This window comes from Passer domesticus, chromosome 31, assembly GCF_036417665.1.
Source record: "Passer domesticus isolate bPasDom1 chromosome 31, bPasDom1.hap1, whole genome shotgun sequence".
In the NCBI taxonomy this organism is placed as follows: domain Eukaryota; kingdom Metazoa; phylum Chordata; class Aves; order Passeriformes; family Passeridae; genus Passer; species Passer domesticus.
This window is the reverse complement of record NC_087504.1, coordinates 765,901-791,708: the sequence shown is the minus strand read 5'-3', so window position 1 is coordinate 791,708 and position 25,808 is coordinate 765,901. Positions and strand designations below refer to the sequence as shown.

At 52.7% G+C, this 25,808-nt stretch overlaps 2 long non-coding RNA genes across 2 annotated transcripts in view; both read left to right on the top strand.

The window, feature by feature from the left end:
• LOC135287747 (uncharacterized) overlaps positions 1 to 25,808 on the top strand; it is a 132,100-nt gene that overhangs the window by 75,514 nt on the left and 30,778 nt on the right. The window lies entirely within an intron of this gene.
• LOC135287746 (uncharacterized) lies at positions 3,211 to 5,552 on the top strand. Its single transcript, XR_010351289.1, has 2 exons — positions 3,211 to 4,254; positions 4,433 to 5,552. It is a non-coding gene; the product is annotated as an uncharacterized LOC135287746 (long non-coding RNA).

The following is a 25,808-nucleotide window of genomic DNA, read 5'->3' as shown; positions in this document are numbered from 1 at the left end:
CCAGCGGTGACAGCCCCAGTGTTCCCCTGTGTGTGACACCCCAGTGCTGACAGCCCCAGCGTTCCCCTGTCTGTGACACCCCAGCAGTGACAGCCCCAGTGTTCCCCTGTGTGTGACACCCCAGCAGCGACAGCCCCAGCGTTCCCCTGTGTGTGACACCCCAGCGGTGACAGCCCCAGTGTTCCCCTGTGTGTGACACCCCAGTGGTGACAGCCCCAGCGTTCCCCTGTGTGTGACACCCCAGCACTGACAGCCCCAGCGTTCCCCTGTCTGTGACACCCCAGCAGTGACAGCCCCAGTGTTCCCCTGTGTGTGACACCCCAGCGGTGACAGCCCCAGCGTTCCCCTGTGTGTGACACCCCAGCAGTGACAGCCCCAGCGTTCCCCTGTGTGTGACACCCCAGCAGTGACAGCCCCAGCGTTCTCCTGTGTGTGACACCCCAGCAGTGACAGCCCCAGCGTTCTCCTGTGTGTGACACCCCAGCGGTGACAGCCCCAGCGTTCCCTCCCTGCAGACGCTCCAAGGGAAGCGTCCAGAGCCGTGTCCAGTCCATGGAACTGAGCAGCCACTGCCCAGCCCGGCCTGGGCTGATGTGGATTCCTCTGCACACAGCTCGGGGATGGTCCCCCTGGCCACCAGCACAGGACCACAGACAAGTGTCAGACACAGTTACAGAGCTCTGCCCAGAACTGGCGGAGAAATCGATTATAAAAAAAAAAAAAAAACAAACAAAAACCAAAAAACCAAAACCAAAAACAAACAAAACCATACCAAAAGAAGAAAACCATCGCCTATATTGCCAGCTGGGGGCTATGTACAAAACATGAATAGGACGGGACTGCTAGGAACGTGTCTTGAGCCTTTTTATTTTCCAGCATCCATCTCATTACATGGTTATGACAATGGGAAGATGCCAGCAGCTCACATCCCATGCAGCAGACCAAGAAGGTAATGTGACAACTTACTTTATAAGTTTTTTGACTAATCACACAAAGCAAAAGCATATTGACAGTAGTTCTATCTAACCACTATAAGCACACATACAGTCGGTTAAAACAATTCTTGCTTATTTTGAATACAATACCTGTTTGTAAGCCTTAAAACACAATGCACAGAGCTGCATTATTAAGCTTAGAACTTCCTAGTATCTTGCTAGATATACTTTTCTGCAGCTGAGGAAGTTATTCTAGACAAGCATTAATAGACAGACCATTGTTCCATTTGTCCTTACTTTTCTACTTTTTTAATAATTTTTCTGCTGACTTATTTTATGGCTAGTGCTTAACTCTAATCACAGTTCTGCTGTCTCTGAGGCCTGCCTTTTGCAGCTTTCCCAAAACCCTTTGATTTTATAAATTCACACAACCTAAACAAAAAATACCCCCCAAGCAACAGAAAAAGAAACAAACAAAAAAACCTAAAAGCCAACAAAAACAAACAAATCAACCAAACAAAACAAAGAACAAAACACAGAACACACCCAAGGAAAAAAAAATCAAAACAAGAAAGAGAGAACTCCCCCCATCAGAGCTGTTCCATCCTTCAGTTGTCACACAAGACCTGTGGCTGCAAAAAATGTGAATTTATTGGGCACATTTGCAGGAAAAGCGGGTGTAGGACAGGCTCTCAACAGAACTGCTTTCAGCTGAGACAAAAAGGCCCCTCTGGCAGCTGCAGGGCCATTGCAAATGCAGAGCCTCAGCCCACAGGCCAGAAAAGGGCTCTGAGCTCCCCTCCCCTGACACCAAACCCTGTTCCCAGGCTGCTTCACACACAGGATTCTTCTGCAGGACTGCGCAAAGCTGAGAGTGGGCTCTGGCTTCTCCATGTTGCGTGTCCTAAAGCTGCCTGGGAGAAGAAATTTCGGGTCAGCTCTGCTGGCACAATCCCTCCTGGCACAGGGCACAGCACCGGGAAGGGCTTTGCGTGCTGAGGGTTTGCTGCAGCCAAGGAAAGCTCCTGGCTCAGGGTCACCTTTGCTGCTCAGCCAGAGCCCCGAGTGCCCCAGCAGCAACAGCAGCAGCAGCAGAGAATGGCAGCATTGCCACGGACTGGCACAGGAGGGGAGATTTCCCCCTGGAGAGAGGCTCCTATTGCAGTTTTTGCATTCAGGCAGCTGCAGATATCTCGGCTTTGGCTGCACAGCAGCTGGAAATGCAAGTCCAGGAGCTCTGTCCATGGCCAGCCCCAGCAAGTGACAACAAGGACAGGGCCCTGGCACAGTGACATTTGCAAGGAGCGCCTTCAGCAAGTGCTGGGGGCTGGGACTGTGTGCAGAAAACGCCCTGGAGGTCTCTGCAGCCAGGCAAAAGGAACAAAGTTTCAGTTGTGGTCTGGCTAGGAAGCACCAAAATCCATTGTTTTCCATTGCCGGGTGTTGTAGGAGCCCCAGAGGAGAGCCCAAGGGTCCAAGGAATGGAGAGCGGGGACTGTGCAGAGCCGGAGCAGCGAGAGAGGCCGGGCTGAAGGTGCGGGGCAGGCACGGGCTGGGAGGGGGCCCAGCCCGGGGGTCCCGCAGAGCCTCCCTGCTCCAGAGCCGCAGCTGCGACAGCGGGGCAGCTGCCGGGACCGCTGTGCCAGGGACGGGCCGCAGCTGGGGCTTCCGAGGGGCTGGGCTGGAGCAGCTTTTGGTCCCCATGCACCGGGGGCATTGCCTCGGGGTTGGGGTCCCTGGGGAGGCGCAGCAAGACAGGGTGGCAGTGGTTGGTTTGTGGATTTGGTGCTGGGATGTTTTGTTGGCGGCCCCGGGCGGGCTGTGGGAGCCGGGAGCGGCCGGGCGGGCCCGGAGCCGCCCCTCGGGCCGGGAGCCCCGGGCAGAGCTCTGTGCTCGGGGGCCGGGCCGGGCAAAGGCTGAGGGAGAGCGGGGGAAGCGCTGGCACAGAGGCCCCGGGCTCGCCGTGCCCCCCTGGCCACGCAGCCGGGCTCGGGGCCGCCTCGCTCAGAGCCAGCCCCGGCTGCGGGGGTCCCCGGGGCTCCCTGGGCAGGGGGCGGCGGGGGCTGCCCGAGCTCCGTGCCCGGCGCTGGGCGCGGCTGCCGAGGCAGCGGAGGATGCAGGGTCCCCCCGTGCTGGGGCTGGCTCTGCCCGGCCCAGGGGCTGCACTGTCAGCCCAGAGCCACCTGGGGATCGCCCGGGACCGGCAGGGCTGGCAGGGAAACCGGCACTGGGGGGAGCAGAAACGGGCAATGCGAGAGCTGGGGGTGCTCCAGAAGCCCGGACATGTTGGCAGCATGGACAGGGGGGAGCCATGGATACCCCAGAACCCTGAAACAGGGACCCCGGACAGTGCTGACCCCTGGGATACCTGTGATGCCAAAGTGGTGAGCCCAGAGAAGGAGGACCTGCGGGATTGCCAGGAGCCCCAGCAGCCCAGAGGGGGGAACACCAATACAAAGCTGACCTGCAGCAACCCAGACAGGGGGGCCTCCAGGAGCCCAAAGTGGAGACACCAGAGAGGAGAAACCCAGGGTTGAGTGTTTTGGTTGAATCTTAGTAATTTGTGTATTTTTGGGCACTGAATTTTAGTGTTTTGGAAGTTTACAAAGGCACCAGATTCCCGGTGACTTCTAGAGTGTGGAGGCGCAGGGGCCCAACATTGGAACTGTAATACCTCAGGGCAAAGGTGACCAGGGTCAGAGAGAGACACCCCTCTGAGGACAATGCTCTCACCATCAGCATTTGCAGGCTCATGGGAATGCAGCAGGCTTCATTGGTGTCACCCACTCCAGCTGCCCTTTTTCTTTATATGGATTCCCCCTAGAATGTTCTCCCCGCTCTTGTCCCCCATTGGTCCCGGTTTGCTGCAATGCTCCGCCCCTGTTACCTCATTGGTTCCCCAGTTGGCTGCCCCTCCTCTGCACCACCTGTGCTCAGTTCCCATTGGCCCTTGGCCCTCAGACCCGCCCCTTTCCCCCCTTACCAAACCCTGTGTCCTCAGCACCATTTTGTCTCTGTGCCTGGACCCTCTGCATTGCAATGAACTGCGTTTGGAGCTGTGCACACAGACCCGTCTCTGGCCTTGTCCATCAGCAGGTTAAGCAAGCGTGCTCCGGGCTCTGGGAGTGCAGCTTGCTCACAGGGGCTCGTTGTGGATGTGCCACAACACCAGAGATGGACTTGGGCAGGAGGAACACCGTAATCCAATGTAGTCATACACGGTATTTTCCCCCAAACCAGGATTTCTCATTCCCAAACTTTGGCTGGATGGAGGAGGAGGCTGTAAGGAAGAGGAAGATGCCCCGGGACACCCAGGCAGGTGAGGAGGAGTAAGTGCCCCTTTCCCTTTCTCATCTGCTCCATCTCCCAGCCCAGCAATGCCCCCGGCTGCAGGACAACCCCACTGCTGTCCTGCTGGGGATGCACTGGGGGATCTTCTTCCCTTTCCCAGCAGCATAGGGGCAAATCTCATCCTCACCTTGTCCTTCCTCCCCCAGACAAGGAGGTGAGGATGGAGACCAGGGAGGACAAATCCCCACAGAAGAACCTCGAGGAAGAGGCAGATTGGAGCGGCTCCACGGGGCAGGAATCCAACAGGGAGGAAAAGCTCCAGAGATGGCACAGGAAGAGGGGACCAAACCCAGCCCAGGGTGCTCTGAGGTGAAAGGCTGCACCCTGAGCCAGGAAGGTGGAGAGAGCTTCAGCCAGGGATTGGAGCTGGTGACCCATGAGCAGCTTCATGACAGGGAGAAGCCCTACAAGTGTTTGGGGTGTGGGAAGAGCTTCAGGCGGAGCAACACCCTGATGAGCCACCAGATGATCCACACTGGGGAATGGGCCTGTGAGTGTGGGGAATGTGGGAAGGGCTTCAGCTGCTGCTCCCACCTCATCATCCACCAACGCATCCACACTGGGGAGAGGCCCTATGAGTGTCCTGTGTGCCAGAAGAGGTTCCAAACCAGCTCCAATCTCCTCCTGCATGAGAGAATTCACACACAGGAGAGGCCCTTCCGTTGCCCCGACTGCGGGAAGGGCTTCAAGCACAACTCCCACCTCATCACCCACCAGCGAATCCACAGTGGGGAGAGGCCCTACGAGTGTTCCCAGTGTGGGAAGAGCTTCACCCAGAGCTGTAACTTGAACAGACACCACCAGAGGCACAGTTAAGGGAAGCCCTATAAATGCCCCAACTGCAGAAGGAGCTTCGTGCACTGCCCTAACTTTGTCCCTCCACTGGAGAACCCACATTGGGAAGAGCCCTGGTGATCCATGGTTCCTGTGATCCATGCTGGGAAGACACCTGTAGCTTTTCCTGGTTCTGTCAATGATATGATGTGAGATTGAAGAACATGATGATGTGGCTATGATCATGATGTTACATTCAGTCCCACCTTAGGTTATTGCCAGGGGCAGGCAAGGGACTCTCTCTCTCGCAAAGACGAGGGTGTCCTTTCCAGGCAGGAGGAAATATGTGGCCAGGAAGAGACGGTTGTTGATGTTGTAGTTTTCCCTGTAAATAGTTTTTGTTTTCCCTTCTGTTACCAGTATTGTTTCTCTTCCTGTTTGTTGTTTATCTCGTTGCTGTTCCCATTAAATTGTTCTTATCCCAGCCCAGGATCTTTGCCTTTTGTTCTTTCCATGGGAGGTGGAAGGGCAGCGAGTGGCAGCGTGGTTTTAGTGGGAGCAGGAAATTGGGGAATCCCATTCCTGAACCCTGGCCCATGGAAACCGAGCATCCCAGCTGCTCCCAGCCCTGGTGGCCATGGCAGCAGCCTTGGGAGCGGGTCCCTGGCTGGGGCTGTGGGAACCTCTTCCCTCTGGTGCCCAGGGACAGGACTGGAGGGAACGGCTGCAGCTGAGTCGGGGCAGGCTCAGGCTGGATCTCAGGAAAAGGTTTTTGCCCAGAGGCTGCTGGGGCACTGCCCAGGTTCCCCAGGGAAGGCTGCCAGCTCCAGGGCTCTCTGAGGTCCAGCAGTGTTTGGACAACGCTGCCAGGCCCAGGCTGGCATTGTTGGGGTGTCCTGTGCAGGGCCAGCAGTTGGACTCCAGGATCCTGATGGGTCCCTCCCAGCTCAGCCAATTCTGTGGATCTGGGATCCCATGACCCTGGGGATGGGACTGCCAATGGTTGCCATGGCAACGGGCTCTGGCTGCAGGCCTGAGCTGGTGTCCATGGCAACCTCTCCTGGCATGGGGTCTGCATGGAGCTGCCGAGGGACTGAGCATGGCAACAGGGGGCTGGGGATGGTTGCCATGGAAACTGACCATAGCAACAGGGGGCTGGGGATGGTTGCCATGGAAACTGACCATAGCAACAGGGGGCTGGGGATGGTTGCCATGGAAACTGACCATAGCAACAGGGGGCTGGGGATGGTTGCCATGGAAACTGACCATAGCAACAGGGGGCTGGGGATGGTTGCCTGCTAAGGATCAGATTTGTCACAGGCCCTCAGAGGGGTTCCACGGGGACTTCCCAAGAGTCTCCAGGCTGTTCAAGAGCTGGAATGTCACGGGCAGAGACAGGGGCTCCATGGACACCTCCCAGGGGTTTCTGGGGATGGTAAGGAGCCCTGTGGTCAGACGCAGTCACAGCCATTCCATGGTGACATCCCAGGGCACCTTGGGCTGCAAAGGCACCGATCTGTCACAGGCACTCATGGGGGTTCCATGGTGGCATCCCAGGAGTCCCCAGGCTGCCAAAGAGCCAGGATGTCCCAGACACTCACAGGGGTTCCTGTTATAGGCACAGCAGGAGCTTCAGGCAAAGTTTATTGGAGAAGATCCTGTTAGGTCATGAGGTGCAGAAAGGATCCCTAATAGCCCTCACAGATCCCCAAAAGTCACTGTGGAGTCAGAGATGACACAGACTCAGATCAGAAGGCTGAGAGCTAAAAGCCACCCGTTTATTCAATCCTCTTCTTTTATACCTTGGTTTGCTACAAGTGGACCTCATTGGTCATTTAATCAACATATTTCACATGATTGGCTAATTAAGAAAACACCTTCCATTAAACAACTTTATGGAAAAAAACAACTTATTCCAAACACCACCTGTGGATAGTTACAATTCTTTCTCTCCAGCTCCCTAAAAGTTCCCAGACCAATTCATGGGAAAGGTTATCTTGCTTTCTCTGTCTCTGACCGGACTGTCATATCCACACTCAAACATCCCCAAGAACCTCCAGGCTTTCTAAGCACTTTTTGTGAGAACAGCCTTGGAGCAGCTGGTTCCAATCCCAGCCCTGGACTTTTCAAGTGTTTGTGTGTAGAGAATTAATGAGGTGGAATTAATATTTTGTTGTGGTTTGACCAGGAAGTGAGTTTCTGGGAAAGTTGTGGTCAAACCAATCAGTGGCCAGATTTGAAAATTGCCACCAGGTGTGTTCACTGGGGACCTGGGTACGCCTCTGAGAACACACAGGGGTTAAAAGCAGAAGATTCCCAGAGGGACTCTCTCTTTTGAGTCCAGCCATGAGTTGATCTGACCTCCTCCCCTGGCCAGCTGCGTCTGGGTGGGGCAGGGGAGGCCATGCGGCCTGAGGGGAGGGAGGCCGGAGCCCTGCAAGGTGCAGGGGTGGAGGAGACCTGGGATGTTTCGGGCAGCACCCCCGGGAGAGAGTGATAGAGAGTCTGTGCTGGCTTGAAATTTGATATCTTGTGCTGGCACCATGGCCAGGAGAAGAAGTGGGGGGGGCAAGGTGCCCAGCCGCGGGCAGACCACGGCCGAGGTTTTAATTCTTTTGTGTTGAGACAATGGAAGCTGTAAAAACACTGATCCTCCCCAGCTGAGAATTAAGAGGGAACGAAGGATGAGCAAATGAGAAGAAGGTTTGAGTGAATAAAGAAATGCCAGCAGATGAGAAGCGCCCTAAATGGAGGAGATGATGGAGTGGACTGTTGGGCTAAACTTGTCTCTTACATGGCCACGGGACAGAACCAATTTCTTCCTGTAATGTAGAGACTGCACCTTGGGGGAGGTGGTTGGCCAAAAACCAAAAGTGACAAAGCTGTTGTAAGAAGAAGTAGAGGGAACAGAGACTGATGAGGAGGGTGTGGTGGAGCCCTCTGCCTTCAGAGGAGAAAGATCTCTGTTCACGAGGCCCTTTGGCCCCAAGGGGTGAAATATGGGGGGGACTGGTGTCCCAAATGGTGAGAGGCTGCCACTTCTTGAAACTGAGCAAAGCATTGTTAAAAAGACCTAAGAAGCAGTTTGGATCCATGGACAGTGGTGAGAGCACTGGACATGGAAGGAAGATGGTCACCACGGCAGATTCTCTCCGGGCGGCTGCCACGTGTGACACGGAAGCACAGGAAGTTCCAACTGTGTTTCCTGGGGAGGCCCATGGTGCAAGAGGGAGATTCCTCTCTCCTGATGAACTGGGGGGAGGTTGTGTGAGAGATGATATTGGACTGAGAAGTGAGTGTTAGAGAGGATTGAGTGTTAGAAAGGTAGAAGGAGAAAGAGTGTTTTGGAAGTGTTCCATTGTGGATTGTCGTGTGTAATTTTTTTTCCTTTTTATCCATTTTGTCTCTATGTTGTAGATTAATAAAGTGTTGGGGTTTTTTTTCCGCTCCATTCCCAAGTTGGAGCCTGCTTTGTTCTGTTTCTGAGTCCCATCTCACGGTAACCATTTTGCAAATATACCTTTCACGGGGGCAATGGCATTGTGCCAGGGTCAAACCATGACACCTTTAAAGAATTTGTTTCACAGGATTAAGGATGGCAAACCTGAGATATTTATATATAAATATCTATTATAGCAATGATGAAACAAAATGTTCTTAATCAGAAATATTTACACCAATATATAAGAGCTATAACATATTATATTGAATAGAGCACTTGGAAGTGATTTCAAAGCAACTGTGTTAAAGCAAAAGCAGTTATTTAAGAGAGATTAATGTCACTCCCCCAGACTAATGATTGTGGGCAAATTCCTTTGGCTCAACCTGGAGAAGTGACTTTGAGGGATGTCCCCACTGCAGAGAATCTCCACAGCCCCAAGTAGGGAAATGTCAGGAGATGCTGCTGTTAAAATCTGGGACGGGGCTTTTCTAGTCTGAAGTGCTGCCCTGTCAGTCAGATGTGCCCAGGCTGGGCCAGCTCAGCAGCTCTGCAGAAGCTCTCAGTGCTGTCCCTTGGTTGTTCCTTTCTCTGTGAATTATTCCATCCCTGCCAGTTTCCCTATCAGGATGTTGGATTTTGGGATGGAGAAGTCTGCTTTCAGTATTATTCACCCCAAAAGCAACATGATCCTCCTCCTTAATTTCCCACTGGGGGCTTTGCAAACAGGGCCTTGCTGGAGATGTTGGAGTCCATTGCAGGCAGAGCCTCCTGCTCCAGCAGGAACTGCCTTTCCTGTGCGATCATCAGGGCAGGTCCTGCTGCAGGAAAAGCCCCAGGCCAGCCCCAGCACAGGGAAGGGCTCGGGCACAAGGGCAGAGTGCCGTGCTGGGAGCTGTGTCAGGCAGAGCCTGAGGCACCAAAGGCACCTTGGCAGCAGCAGCTGCTTGCAGGGCATGGCCAGAAGCCTCCCTTGGCAGCCCGGCCTGGTGGCCAGCACTGCAGAGCTGCTGCCTCAGGGCTCATTTCTGCCTGGGCTCTGAAAAGCCACTTGTGCTCCAGGAGCCTGCCTGGGAAGCCATTGGCCCCAGCACCTTGGGGACAAGATATTGATGACAAAACTCTTCATACCAGCAGAGACAAGGCAGGGACAGAGGAAAGGGGAGAGCCAGGCCCAGGGGACAGGGCTGCCATGGTGATGGCTGTGAGGTCACTGCCCCTGCAGCAGCCTGGCTGCCCTCGCAGACATTCAGGCCAGAAGCGTAGTGAGGGCACCCAGCACATCAGAGAACTCACACAACAGGAATTCTGTCCTTGGGGATGAGAGGGTTTCATTGGGTCAGGTTGCACAAAGTTCCTGCTCTTGGATAATTCCTGGGATGAGGAATCCACTTCTCTGGAAAAACAATTGCAGTTTTGTGCCACTCTCATCATTGTGAAATATTTCCTCCTTCTAACAAATGTAAATCCACCCTCATTCAGTTCAGAAATACTGGCCCTTGTTCTATCACTGCAAGATTTGGGAAAAAATTCCTTTGACTACTATTTTTCCATTTTCACAGACTTTGGAGAGGACCCAAAAATCTCCCAAGATGGGGTTTGGAGGCCTCATCACATAACCAGCAGGAGGAGGCTGCAGACTCTGGGCTCACTGGTGTGGAGACTGAGGACAGAACAGGAGTAGTCCGGGAGGGATTGAAGGGTGGTTTCAGAGAGGCTGGAGCTTTCCTTCATAATGAGAATCATCCTGAGAAAGAGATAATGGCACCAAGGGTGGCTGAGGAGGCCCAGACTGGACAGCAGGAGAAAGGAGTTTCCCTCCCAGGGCAAGGCTGTGGTGCAACACATCCCCCAGAAAGAGCCTGGAGCAGTCCAAGGCTTTGTGTGGGCAGGCAGAGGCAGGCAGAAGGCAGAGCTGTCAGCAAAGGAAGGGGCCAGCCAGGTGGGGCAGCCAGGGGATGACGACAGCCTGCAGGGACAGAGGTGCAGGTTTGCTCAGCATCAGAGACATCTTTTCCTCGCTTCTCCCCACCTGTCATCACTGCCTCCAGTGTTGTTCTCTGGCTGCAACCTGGGGACACTTTCTCAGTCCTGTCCCTCAGAAGGATTGGTTTAAAGTATGAGAAACTTCTGTGTTTCACTCTCCTTTTGAGTCCCTGAGAAGTTCTCTGAGCACACTCTGAGGGACTGAGTCTGATGCAAAGAGCACCAAAGCCCCAGAGGGTCATTAAAGTCCTTGTGCTCTGTCTGTGCTGCTGAGCTGGGCCGGGCTCCTGGCCCAGAGGCAGCTCCTGGCAAGGGCAGCGCTGCAGAGAGACAGCTCTGGCCAGGAGCAGCTCCTGTGCACAGCCCAGCAGGGCTGGGGCACTGCCAGGGCAGCTCAGGGACACCAGCAGGGCACAGGCAGAGCTGACAGGGGCTCAGGGGCTGGGGGATGGGGGGATGGCAGAGGCTGGGGGATGTCCCAGAGGGGGCTGTGTCACAGCAGCACCTCCATGGCTGTGGCCTAGAGGCACAGAGCAGCTGTGATGTCAGCAAGGGGCTGTGTGACAGCACAGAGTGGGCTGTGTGAGGTCACAGGTTGGGCTATGACATCACAGAGTTTGTTGTGTGAGGTCATTGATCAGATATGACATCATAGAGGGGACTGTGTGACATCACACAGCAGGCTGTGACATCATGGCATGGCTCTATGACACCATAGAGCAGACTGTGAGATCAAAGTGTGTGCTGTGACGTTACAGATTGGCAGTATGACATCACAGAGAGGGTTTTGTGACATCACTGAGGGGGTTGTGACATCACAGAACTGTCTCTGATGTCACAGAGGAGGATGTGAGGCCATGGAGCAGAGTCTGCCATCATGGAGGGTGACTCTGTGATATAAGAGAGTGGGTTGTGACATCACTGGTGACGGAGCGACATCATAGAGCAGGCTGTGACATCACAGAACAGACTGTGACATCACAGGGTGAGTTTGTGACATCACCGAATCTTCTGTGACATCACAGAGCAGCTTTATGATATCACAGACTGATATCCCAGCACTGGCCCTGTGATATCATGAAGGGGCTTTGTGACATCACAGAGCAATTGTGTGTGTCATCAGTGAGTTGCCTGTGACATCATAGAGTAGGTTCTGTGACATCATAGGCTGGACATCATAGAATGGATTCTGCCATCACAGGGTAACTGTGTGACATTACAGAGGGGTTCTGACATCATAGAATGGCTGTGTGACATCCCAGGGTAGGTTGTGTAATATCATAACATTAAATGTGACATCATAATGTGGGCTGTGATATCACAAATGGGCTGGGTGTCATCACAGGGCCTTTGTGACATCACAGGGAGTGTGTGACATCACAGATCAGCTGTGTGACATCACAGGGGCTGTGTGAGGTCACTGGGGAGGTCACTCTGCTCCAGCCCCCCCTCACAGTTCCCCCAGAGCAGTCCAACACTGCTTGTGCACAGCGGGGTCCCCTGACCCCCCAGGTCCCCCCACCCCCTTGCTGCAGCCTCCCCCAGAGGATGTTCCACGAGATCGACCCCAGAGCCTGACACGGGGACGGGGGGCCGGGGCCCTGGGGTGGAACAGGGAGACAGGGACCCCCCAGCAGCGTCCTCATGTCTTACGAAAGAGGGCTTGAGAACGCTGAAAAAATCCCCTGCAAGGGGTTAATATTAAGTGACAGAATGTCGTGGTTTGACCAGGAAGCGAGTTTCTGAGAAAGTTGTGCTCAAACCAATTAGTGGCCAGATTTGAAATTGTCACCTAGTGTGGCCACTGAGAACCTGGATACGCCTCTGTAAACACACGGGGAATAAAAGAAGAGTATTCCCAGAGGGGGTCTCTCTTTTGAGTCCGGCGGTGAGTGGAGTCTGACCTCTCCCCTGCACTTAATAGTATTAACCTAACTTACAACCTATGACTTTGTAATTTAAAAGAGCAATAACACTTAACAGTGTTTAACTTAGCTAATGACTTATATTAAACATAACAACTTAGCCCAACAGCAACTTTTAGAAGCATTTAATTTAGCTTAGACCTCATGATTTAACCTCACTTACAGGCCTGACTAACTTAGCTATACAAGGCACTCCAACCCCACCGAGAGCAGCATTTCTGCCACATTTCCCCAGCACAGGCACTCCTGTGTGCACACAGACACAAAGAGTCAGTGCAAGGCACCTGTGAGAAATTCCCCTGAGGGCAGGAAATGCTCCCTGTGGATGCTTTGGCATCTCCCCAGTGGGTGAAGGGTTGAGCCTGGAGGAGTGGGGGGATTGGCCCAGGCTCCATCCTTGTTCAGGATCCCCGAGCACAGCAAATGGGAGATTTCCCAGCTGGGAGAGGCCCCACTCAGACGGAGTCGCTGGCCCAGGAGAGCTCCAAGGGGTTCCTTTTGCAGCGCTGTTTGTAGGGCCCCAAGAGTGGGGCTGCAGTCACAGCAATGGTTCCTCCTGGCCGCACTTGGCATCAACAGCTTTCTTTAGCACTGTGAGAACAGGCATGTTGTGCCCCTGAGGGAACAAAACCAGTTCCCAGGGCTGCTCCTACAGCAACCAGGAGCTGGTTGGGCAGCACCAGTGCCTGGAGCAGACAGTGTTTGTGCTGAGCTGCAGAGGAGCTGAGCCCAGGGGCTGTTGGCCAAGGCCGAGGCCCAAGGAGCATTTCTCATCTGGCATGGCGGCCTGAGAAGGGGAGGGGGGAATGCAGCAGCACAGGGCCCATGGAAGCAAGGGACCATGGTGACACTGTGGGGCCCTGTGAGACCAAGGGACCATTGTGACACTGTGGGGCCCTGTGAGACCAAGGGACCATTGTGACACTGTGGGGCATCATGGAAAATTGTGGAGATAATTGTGACGTTGCAAGGCCTCGTGGAACCATGGAGAGACCATTAAGACTCTTCACAGCCTCATGGAAATGGGAGGCCATTGTGACATTGAGGGGACTCATGGGATCATGGAGACCATTGTGACACTATGAGGGCCCATGGAATAAGCAAAGCATTGTGACTCTGAGAGGCCTCATGGAACCAGTGAGATCATTGTGACCCTGGGGGTCCCCACAGAACCAAGAGGACAATTGTGATACTGTGGGCCCTCATGAAACCAAGAGGCCTTTGTGACACTCCAGGGCTGCATGGAACCAAAGCTCCAGGGTGACACAGAGGGGCTTCCTGTCATCAATGGTCCATTGTGACATTGTGGAGCAAAGGAGACCATTGTGACAACCCAAACCCCCAGGGCCCAAAGGGCCAGTGTGACACTGCAAGGTGCCATGGAATCATTGGGATCATTGTGACACAGTGGGGCCTTCTGGAACCATGGGTCCATTCTGACATTGTGTGACCTCACTGAACCAAGGGGCCAGTGTGACTCTGCTGAACCCCATGGAATCAAGGCATCATTATGACACTGCGGGGCCCCATGGATTCAAGGCACCATTGTGACACTGCAAGGCCTCGTGTAACCAAGGTGTCATTGTGACACTATGGGGCCCCACAGAACCAAGGTGACACAGAACAGCTCTGGCTGGTTTGGCCTCCTGTAGACTGCCTGACTGGTCCAGCTGACCTTGGCATGTCACATCTTATCTGCTGCTGAAACACTGCTGCTCTGTGTGGTAAAGAACTCTCCTTCTCCTCCAGGAACATACAGCCACAATTGGGATTTCACCCCCAAATTTCCTTATATCTAGGCATTGTTCCTATAGGAATATTTCCAGGACAAGTCTGGCTGGCAATGGTTTCATGAGGGTTACCTCTCACCTGTCCCCAAAACACTGGGTAAGGCTCTGTGTTTTATCATAGCATGGGTTCCCGCTAGGTAATTAATAATTAGCATTGACAACTCCATTATTCCAGAAGGCTGATCAATCACTTTAGTATACTATACTACACTATTAAGAAAAACCCATCACCCTTGCAGGCTGTCCAATTCAGCTTTGACCAGATAGGTCAATTGAATTTGTTAAAATATTACCATCAAGTGCCCTCCCCCAACACAACTAAAACCAAACACCTACAAACTAGAACCCATACAAAATAACCCTACAACTAAAATTAAACACAAAAACCCCCAAAAACCAACCATAAAACCAGTCCTAACACAACCCAAGCACAACTCCCACCAGAAGTTACCAGCAGGTCAGGTGTTAATCCTTTCAATACTTCAATCCTCCCTCGAGTAAAAAAAACCCAACAAAATACAAGCATATAAAAAAACAACATGAAACCATCAAAGTCAGTAAAGAAGAATTTAAATCCCAAATTAAAAAACAATTACAGAAAAAATACCTTAACCTTAAAAAGAAAATAATCTTATAAACTATGGAGAAAAATCTCTTTTTCTTTATATCCACTTAAAATTTTAAACCTACTTTACCTTTCTCCTAATCCAATTTCACAAAAAATACATCAATAATTAACCGACAATAAAACCCACCACACTCATCAATACATTAACTAAGAAATCTCAAAATTAGAAAATCTTACATTAACAAACTAAAACAACTAATATATGATAATAAACCTTTTGCCAAAGTTTCTCTGATTTTCTAAAGTTGCTAGTAAAGGCTGTTTGGTTGTTTTGAGCTCCTGAGAAACTCTTGTTGGTATTTCTCCAGTGAGCCCAACTCAGAATACACAAAGAATTGTAATGCCTTTTGAATATCTCATTGAGAGAATTGTTTGGGGGATGGGAGTCAGGGCTTGTCTGTCCTACTTGGCACAGCCCAGGCAGGGCTTTCCCAGCCACATTCCACACTCCATTGCCCAGCTGGAGCGGCTGGTGCCTCTGAGTTCTGCTGGCCCAGCCCCAGGGACGCTCTCCTTGTCTGCCCATTCCCCCACGGTCTCTGGGCAGGGATGGCCTCAGTGGGGGCTGCTGACATCCTCAGCAACTTGGAGGCTGCTGCTGGATTTCACTGCTGCAGAGGCTTGTTCAGCCTTCAGCTCTTCAGTGCAGGAATTCAGTGTCCCGGGGCTCAATAATATTCAGAACACCTTAACAAGCCAAGCCTTTGGGAATAATTTGATTTCAGATTTCAAATAATTTGTGGTTAATTAGACAAATTCCAGGAGTGTATTCAAACTGAATATATTCTATATAAAAAGACAGGGACAAAAGTTTTTTTAGGTCCTGTTTAGGTTATTTCTCCTGTAAATTCATTGATATATCCAATCTCCTATTGACATTTAATCCAAGTACCTCCTCATGCAGTTTGAATAGATATGAAAATCAAGACCCTTCATGGCTGACAATCAATCAGACTCCGTCCCTACCCCCACCCCACCATTTCCCCCATCCAAGCCCTGGCACTCAGAGCAGCCTTGTGCAAATCTCAGCTCCCTCCATACAAGGTTGGACCTGCAGCTTTCAGCTCCTTGGCTCCAACTCCCACCTGCTTTCCTTGGAGAAGGAGCTGCCCCAGACACAGAGGTACGTTCATTCCTTGTCAGCCAACAAAGCCAAGGGAAGGCACAGCTCCATCAAATGCAAAAGTCATTCTTCTCCCTGGCAGTGCCCTGCAGCTGATCCCCACAGCCTGTCCTGTTTCCTTCATCCCTCCTTTGCCAGGGACTTTCTGGGACAAGGGAGCTCTGCTCTGGCTATGGAGGGAGATCCAAGTGCAGCCCCTGCAGTGGGAACCACAACTCATCAGGTTTGTGTCCTTTGAGGGACCAGGAACTGGTGAGACTCAGAGGCACAGAAGGGTTTCTCTTCATGGCCAATATAAAAAATGTGAACATGATAAAATTTAATAAATTTAATAAACATGAAAACCCTTCCCTGAGCTCCTTGTGACAGCAACATCTGAGATGTCCACTATCGACAAGAGATTGCCATATGGGAAGGATTTTAGACAAAGACATAAAGATATAAAAGATAAAAACAGAACTAAGATGCTGACTAAGAAGGTATTTAAAGTTTTGAAAAATTGGGCAACTCCCTGATGCTCAAAGCATGAAGCCAGTCAAGGGAGACACATTGGAATAACCAGAGAACAGCTGCAGGAGGAAATCTGGGAACAACAGGAATTACATAGATCCAGCTGCTCTAAATGAAGAGCTGTCCTTAGGCATGGCCATTCAACCAGGAGAGCTGGAGGCACCTAAAGGAAGAGGGCCGTGAAATACTAGACTGAATGTTGCTGGCAAAGCTAGAGGGGAAGATCAGTATTTTTTCTCCTGCCATCAGTAGAAGAATCCATGAGATCCAGGAAATTCCTGTTCCTGGTGGGAATACTTCGCCATTTCTTATAAGTACTCAAGTAATCCAGATAAGAAATATTTTCTGGTATATTATGAAATTAACAGGTATTAAAACCTGTGCCTCTTTCCAGGCAGACATCAGCTGTGTGCCCAAGAACAGGCAATGCCACTTGTGCCCTGAGGGGCCCAGCTGGGATTGGATCTCTCTGAGAGCACCTGAGGGAGAGCAGAGCACCTTGCAAGCTGCAGGTCTCTGCCAGCCCTGCAGGGCTCCTGTCCCATCAACATCTGCTCTGCTGCCAATCACAGCTGGGATAGCACCGCCCCTGCTGTGTGATTGACAGTTCTGCCAGGGCTGGGGGCGGGGCTCTGTCCCACCACAAACCAAGGCCTGACCCGGCCCTGGCCCCACACGGGCATTCCGAGCATCCCGAGGTGTCTCGGGACATCGATCTCATCCAGACTCTGACAGCAACCACGGTGACACTGCTGAACCTCATGGAGCCAAGGGTCACTGTGACAATGCGGGTCCAAGGAAACTATGGTGGGACTGTGGAACTTCATGGAATCAAGGAAACCATTGTGCAGTTCAGGGGCCCTGTGGAAGCAAGGGTCAATGACCAAACTGTGGGGCCCATAGAAACAAGGAGCCATTGTGACACAGCAGGGCCGCATGGAGCCAAGGGACCAATGTGACTCTGTTGGAGCTCCTGAAACCAAGAAGCCATTGTGACATTGCGAGACTTCATGGAATCAAGGAGACCATTGTGATGGTGTGGGGACCCATGATATCAGCGGAACATGGAACAGGTCTGCCTGCTTTGGCCTCCTGGGGCCTGTCTGACAGGTCCCGCTGAATTTGACATGTCAAGGGCCACTTCCCATCTGACTGTGAAACACTGGGCTCTGTGCTTTCCTTCCTATGGAAAAGAACTGTCTTTCTTGTCTAGGCTCCCATGGCTTAAATTAGGATTCCACCTCTAAAATTCCCTATATCCAAGGCTTTCTCCCAGATAAAATCTGCCAATACAGTCAAGTCTGGCTAGCCTTGGCCTCTGGTGACTGCCTCTCATCTGCCCCTGGGGCTTGGCTGTTTTCTTCCTGTGGAGACCACTGAGACACTGTGGGGTGTTGTGGAGCCAAAGGCATTGTTACACTGTAGGAACTTGTGGAACCAAGGGGATCATTGTGACACTTTGCGGTCTTGAGGAACCATGGGATCATTGTAACACTTTGGGGTCTTGTGAAATGCAGGGCCATTGTGACACTGCAGAGCACCATGGATCCAAGGGACCCTTGTGACACTGTTGAGCCTCACAGAACCAAGGACATCATTGTGGTTCTGTTGAGCGGCATGGTCCCAAGGGGCCAGTGTGAAGCAGCAGGGCTTTGTGGAACCAAGAGGCCATTGTTGCATTTCAGGGCCTCGTGGAGCCAAAGGGCCGTTGTGATCCTGTGGGGCACCGTGGATCCATGGAGACCATTGTGGCACTGCAAGGCCCCATGGAATCATTGTGACACTCTGGGGCCCCAGGGAACCAAAGAGCCATTGTGACCCTGCAGGGCCTCATGGAGGGAAGGGGTCATTGTGACACTGTGGGAAGCTGTGGAACCATTGTTGCCCCAACAGAACCAAGGGGCCATGGTGACACAGCAGGGCTTCATGGCACACAAAGACCATTATGACACTGTGGGGCCTTTTGGAACCATGGAGACCATTAAGATCCTTAAGGACTTGTGTAACCAAGGGGCCATTATGATGCCACAGGACATCATGGAAGCAAGAGAACCACTGTGATGTTGCAAGACTTCATGGAAGCATAGAGCCATTGTGACACTGCAGGGCCCTATGGAACCAAGAGAACGCAGAATAGGTCTGGCTGCCTTGGCCTCCCAGAAGTCACCTGACAGGTCTGGCTGACCTTGGAATGTGGAAGGCCACTCCCATCTACCCCTGAAACACTGGGCTCTGGGCTTTCCATTGTACGGAAAAGAACTGTCCAACTTTTCCAGGAATCCATGGGCAAAATTAGGATTCCACCTCCAAATTTCTGTATCCAAGGATTGCTGCCAGAGAAAAGCTGCCAGGACAGACAGGTCTGGATGGTCTTTAACCCCGTATGCTCCCCTTCTTCTACACCATCCTTGAGACGCTTCACCAGCAAGCTGTGTGTTGAAAACTTGATCCATCAGTCACTCCTAACCTGGGACCTCCCCTGAAACCTGCCTTTCTTGGACTTTCCATGATGGTCCAAGATGGCAATGGCCATGCTGTCTTGGAGAATTGTGCCCTGGAGACCCAAGATGGAAGAAGCCCGAATGTGGCTCGGGAGCCTGGCCATCCTCCCTCCATCTTGGCTCCTCCACTTCCTGCTACCACAACCTTCTCTTCCACTCTGAACGAACCTCCAGACTCCACCCCTGTGACTGCAGGTCACGCCTCCACTGTCATTCATTCCACCTCCACCCTGGGCCACAGCTCCAGAAAATGACAAAATGGCAGCGCCCTTTACTCACCGTCCGGCAACAATATAAACCCCATGGTCAAGGATACTAAGCAAAACTGTCACACTATTTCTAATCCAAGTGTTTCTGCTCCAAGTTATTCTTCCTCCCCAGAAGACAGTTTGGATTCCCCAGAGCCACCTCTCCCCTCAACTCTAGGAGATCCCTGGGAAAAGATCTGGAAGGAAGCAGTTCAGGAAGGAGACTGGCAAATAGTCTTGAAACTCCACATTACCCCAGGACATTATGAAAGAAGGGAGCAGAATCCCAGGTATCAGCCATTGCTTTATGGGGAAATCAAAGAGTTTTGTAGGGCAGCTAAAGACTATAGGCAGGACTCACGTTGTTTTAATGGCATAATGAGGGCCATGTTTACAGCACATGTAACCCCCTATGATTTAAAATATATTATGACCATGTTTCTATCACCTACAGAATACACCCTGTGGGAAAGGGGGATGGAAATGTTTACTAAATCAATTAATAGCAGACTATGCTAATAATGGGGCAAGGGCGCAATTGACAATCAACCACCTAGCTGTAAAAAGGACAACACAGCCTGCCAGATGATCAAGCAGCAGGTATCCCCAGAGAAGTATTGGACGATATAAAAGAGATGGCTTTGAAAGCTTTAATCCAGGTACCGGATGGTAGCACCCCCAGTTTGGACTATGTAAATATAAGACAAGAACCCAGAGAGCCCTGCATGAGATGTATTGATTGCCTTAAACAGGCACTAGAGAAACAAGTCCGGGATGAAAAGACTCAAAATGAATTACTAAACTCTTTGGGGGTAGTCAGTGCCAACCTGGAATGTAAGAAAGGGCTGCGTGCCCTTCCACTAGAGATAGAACCCACACTCCTGCAGATGATTGAGGCTGTAATTGCCTCAGGACCACAGAAGACAGAGCGGCTGTACAAGCCCAGGCCATTGGGAAAGGAGTTGCAGAGGCCCTAGTGGCCATGCCATTCCCCTTTAAGGGGCCCTAGCAACAGTTACAGGGCCCAAAAATATGTTTCCAGTGTGGTCAACAAGGACATTTTAGAAAATATTGTCTCTGGGGTAGGGGGGTATCCGGTCCCTAACAGAAATCAACGTCAAACTAGTCAGAATTTCGCTTTTTGCAATGGCCCAGTGCAGGTTGGGATGATGATCCACCCTCACAGCTGGCCCAGGGCAGGCCAGGAGTGGCCTTGGTGGCACCTTGGTGGCACCTTGGGCTTGGCACAGCCTTGAGGAGGGTCTATGTTTTCAACAGAGAAACTCAAGAGATATCGATTGCTTCAAAGCATTAAAAAGACAAAACCCCTCTTTGGCTGTGTGCAGTCAGATCTCCAAGCAAAGCAGATCCCAAGTGAGTGAGGAGAGACAGGATGGGGTTGGGGAATGTGGAGCAAGGTTGTTGACACTGGGTCAGAGCTCAAGGCACAGCTTCTCTGACCAGGCCAGAGCTCCTTTAGAGAGTCCCTGGATCAGTATCAGTCACAGAATGCTTCAATCACCTCTTGTGTAATAAGAAAAATAATAAAAGACATCCTTGAAAATAGGAATACATATTTCCTAGAAAATCTTTGAAATATTATTCCAAGAGGAAAACTTCCTGATGAACAGCACTAGACCAGAGGGAAATCAAGGCAGAGCCATGGTTTGTCAGGACTTTTTTGATGTTAATAAGGCCCATGGTGAATTTAGAGCTGAGCACTGGAACCTCAGGCCCTGAGAGGAGATTGTACAAACCTGTCCAGAAGTCAAAGACAGAAGAAAACCCCAATGTGTGTCAAAGCATGAATGGGTCCCACTAAAGTCCATCCCCAACACAGGCTCCTCATGGACTCCTTGGAGGAGAGAATTGGAAGCCAGGATGGCACAAAAACTTCTCAAAGACTCAGTGTGAAAAGGAAAATTCCAAGTATTTTAAAAACCTTGAGTATCTCAAAGTATTAATGAGCCCCACTGAGTGTCAATACAAAGCTCTCAAGGGACTCATTAAAACAGATATTTGGGGCCGGGATGACACAAACCTCTTCCAGAGTCTGTATCAAAAGGGAAACACCAAGTACCTTCAAATAACTGAAGTACCTTGAAGCATTAGTGAGCCCCACTGAGTGCTGTTACTGACAAAGCCTCTCCAGGGACTAATTACAGCAGATAATTGGAGGCCATGATTGCACAAAGCTCTCAGAATCTCCAAGGCAAGAACAAAACCCAAAGTCCTTTGAAAAATCTGCAGTCCCTGGGAGCATTCAGGAGCCCCCAGGGCCATTCCTGAGCAAGGCTCCCCAGGGACTCCTTCCAACAGATCCCTGAGGCCACTGGGATGTGGGCTAGGGGGGGATGCTGAGGGCAGGACAAGGGGCTGACAGTGCCCAGCCTGGCTGGGGCTGTGCCAGGAGGCCCCAGGGCCTCAGGACAAGGTGTCTCCTCCCAGCCCTTGCTGGCACAGACCCTGCTGTGCCCCAGGGCACCAAGACCTGGCTTCTCTTTGTCCCCACCTGTCATCACTGCCTCCAGTTCTCTGCTCTGCCTGGGGCCTGGGCACACTTTCTCAGTCGTGTCTCTCAGTGGGACCCATTAAAAGTCCAAGAAACTTTGGAGTTGGATTGTGACTTGGAGGTCTGGAGAGGTTTCTTCAGCTGCCTCTGAGGGACTGATGTTCAGGGCCTGAGCACAAAGTCCCAGAGGATCATTAAAGTCCTTGTGCTGTGTCTGTGCTGCTGAGCTGGGCTGGGCTCCTGGAACAGAGGCAGCTCCTGGCAAGCAAGAAGAGCTTCAAAAGCACATTTCTCTTGATTAGCAGCTCTTCTGCCAGCCCAGCAGGGCAGGGGCACTGCCTGCAGCGTCCCCAGGCATAGCCCAGAGGCACAGAGAGCTTCAATCAGTCAGGGCTGGGAAGGTGCTGAGAAGTGCCTGGGGCAGAATCACTGCCAGCCCTTGGCACAGGAACCTCTGGCTGCAGGACAATGCAGCTGCAGCTCCTGAAGCCATCTCCTAAAGCTGGAACATCCCAATGCCTACAGACTCTGTGAGTACATTCTCTGATTCTCTTTTGTGCAGAGCAGCCAGGGGTGCCCAGGGCTGTCCTGCAGAGCAGGCTCCTGCAGCCCAGGGCGCTGTGCTGGGGCAGGGACTCTGCTGCCTGCCAGGGACAGCTCTCAGCCGGCCCGGGGAGCTGCTCCCAGCACTGGGGGACAAGATCTGGGTGGAGGGAGACAGATGGTAAGGCTTGGAAGTGTTCTCCTTGTGTGGGGAGGATGCTGCATTTTTCAGGGCTGCTACCAGAACCACATTTAACTGCAGAACATTTCCAATGTAGGTTATATAGAGAGCAGAGCAAGGGAGGGACTGCATAAAAGGGAAAATCCTGCTTTTTTAATCTACAGGTCTGGGTTACATGGTTGGGAAATTGCACACAGATATTAATCTCAGTTCAGGGTGAGAAAAACTTTAAAAATTTTTTCTCAGATCTGAGAAAACCACGCAGTGACAGAAATCAGCACAGGACCCCTTAGAGACAGCATCAGTGATACTTTTCCAGCCTCCTCAATGTTGCTCTGATGTTGCCATCAGAGCCTGCAGAGCCAGAGCTGCCCCTGGGCAGTGCCAGAGCTGGGAGGGGTCTGCAGGGCAGAGCTGAGCCCCCAGGGCTGGGCTGGGCTCTGGCAGCACTGGCAGGGCCCAGCCCTGGGCACAGGGAAGCAGCTGCTGGCAGGGACAGCTCCAGGCAGCAGAGCCCTGGGCAGGCAGTGGGGGAAAGTGCCCCCACGCTGTGCTGGGATAAAGTCCTCTCCAAATGCAACTATTCCATGACTACTTTTTTTACAGATCCCCATGCCAAGGCACCACAAATGTCCAACAGCAGCTGCATCAGCCACTTCCTCCTGCTGGCATTGGCAGACACGTGGCAGCTGCAGCTCCTGCACTTCTGCCTCTTGCTGGGCATCTCCCTGGCTGCCCTCCTGGGCAACGGCCTCATCATCAGCGCCATAGCCTGCGGCCACCACCTGCACACGCCCATGTTCTTCTTCCTGCTCAACCTGGCCCTCAGTGACCTGGGCTCCATCTGCACCACTGTGCCCAAAGCCATGCACAATTCCCTCTGGGACACCCGCACCATCTCCTACAAAGGATGTGCTTCTCAGCTCTTTTTTTTGTATTTCTTCCTGTCAGCAGAGTATTTCCTCCTGACCATCATGTGCTACGACCGCTATGTGTCCATCTGCAAACCCCTGCACTATGGGACCCTCCTGGGCAGCAGAGCTTGTGCCCACATGGCAGCAGCTGCCTGGGCCAGTGCCTTTCTCTATTCACTGCTGGAAACAGCCAATACATTTTCCCTGCCCCTGTGCCATGGCAATGTCCTGTGCCAGTTCTTCTATGAAATCACCCAGATCCTCAAGCTCTCCTGCACCAAATCCTACCTCAGGGAACTTGGGCTCATTGCAATTAGTGCTTGTTTGATATTTGGCTGTTTTGTGTTCATTGTTTTCTCCTATGTGCAGATCTTCAGGGCTGTGCTTAGGATACCCTCTGAGCAGGGAGGGCACAAAGCCTTTTCCACCTGCCTCGCTCTCCTGGCTGTGGTCTCTCTGTTTGTCAGCACTGTTATCTTTGCTCACCCGAAGCCCCCCTCCATCTCGTCCCCATCCCTGGATCTCTCAGTCTCTGTTCTGTACTCGGTGGTGTCTCCAGCCCTCAACCCCCTCATCTACAGCCCGAGGAACCAGGAGCTCAAGGATGCCCTGAGGAAAATGATGACTGTATCTTTTCAGAAACATTAAACTTGTCTTCTCCAGAACCTTCAGAATGTAATTCTTGACAATCTTGGCCTTTTTTTCCTATTTGTCCATTTTGTCACTGGGAATTTTTCCTATTATTTTTCTGGTGTTATAATGCTTTTTATAAGATACTGCAGTAATACTCTGAGTATTTCTACATGATATTCTCTTTTTTAACACAAAGGCTTTTAGGTGGCTTGTTCCTTGTGCATGTGAATAAAAAGAAGTGTCTGTCCTGAGCTGTGTGCCCAAGGCATTTCCTCAGCCCTTCTCTGGCTCTGCAGGGGCTGTTCCTGTGAGCAGAGGTGGAGGGAAGGGGCTCCCAGAACAGCAGCATGTCCAGGGACAATGGCCCTGCCTCTTTCCACATCTGCTCCTCCCAGCTCCACACTCCCCTTCCCAGCCCTGCTGTGGGTGCAAGGCCGGAGTGCTCTGGCAGCTTGGTCACTGTCCTGCTGCGTGTCCGTGCTGTGCCCTCAGGCAGGGACAGGCCATGGGCACTGCTGGGACACAGCTGGGCTCCAGCACAGCAGCTCCACCAGCAAAGGGCATCTCCTGAGCGCAGGGCAGGAAGGCTTTGCTCCCCTCCAGAGTCACTCTCAGGACTCTCAAGAGGCTCCTTGTGTTCCTGGTTCTTCCAGGCCTCAGTGGGATGAGATCAGGGTCTGACTGGGGCCTTTGGGGACTCAAGTCGGGGTCAGGTTTTGCTTGTTGGTGGTCAGTGCCCATCAGATGCTGAATGGTCTGTGCTGAACCTTCCTGGGGCTCTGCAGCTTGTGCCAGGGCTGATGGCAGGAGAAGGTTTGTCTGGAGGGCCTTGGGAACTGCCAGGAGAACACAGGGGACCTGCACGGACAGTGTGTGCCAGGGAGCAGCAGGGAGTGGAGCTCACTGGGCACAGGCCTGGCCAGGCTGGGGTGACCCCGAGATCAAGGACTGAATGTCTGCTGTGAGCCAGGAGAGCTCTGCAGCCCAGGGACACAGCAGGCCCAGGGAAAGGAGTCTGGGCACTGCCTGGTCTGACCCTCAGGGAACTCCCCCAGGAGGATCCAGGGCAGCCCCAAGCCCCTCTGGCAGCCCTGGCACAAGGCAGGCACCTCTGAGCCCCCTCCATCCCTGCAGAGCCTGTGTGGGAGGGGGTCAGTGCAGAGAGCACCAGCAGCTGCCTCTGTGTGCCAGGCTGAGCAGCAGAGCCCAGCAGACGCAGCCCAGGGCCCCGGGCAGCACAGCCCCCGTGCTCTGCAGAGCAGCAGCCCCAGCTCGGGGCTCTGGGCAGCAGGGCAGGGGCTGCAGCAATGGCTGCTGGGGCCAGCCCAGACGTGTTCCCCTGGGAAGGGCTCTGGGGGCAGCTGGCATGGGCCAGGAGCAGAGCAGGAGCCCGTGGGTGTGCAGAGGAGCCCTGGCAAGAGGCTGCCCTGTCCCTGGGCCAGCAGGAGCTGCCCGAGCTGAGCATCTGCTGAGCATTCCAGACCCAGAGTGGCTGTCCTTGACCTCCAGTGCCTCCAGTTCCTGCTGCAGGGCCAGACCTGACTCTGCTGCTCTGCTGGGCTGGGGCAGGGGCAGGGAAAGGCTGAACGGGGCAGGGGCAGGGAAAGGCTGAACGGGGCAGGGGCAGGGAAAGGAAAACAATGGACCCTTGTTGCCACGAGTCCCCCGCAGTGTCAGAATGGTCTCCATGGTTCCATGAGGCCCCAGTGTCACAATGGCCCCTTGGATCCATGAAGCCCCACAGGGTCACCATGGTCCCCTGGTCACAGGAGGCCCTGCAGTGTCACAAGGGCCCCTTGGTTTCTGTGGAGCCCA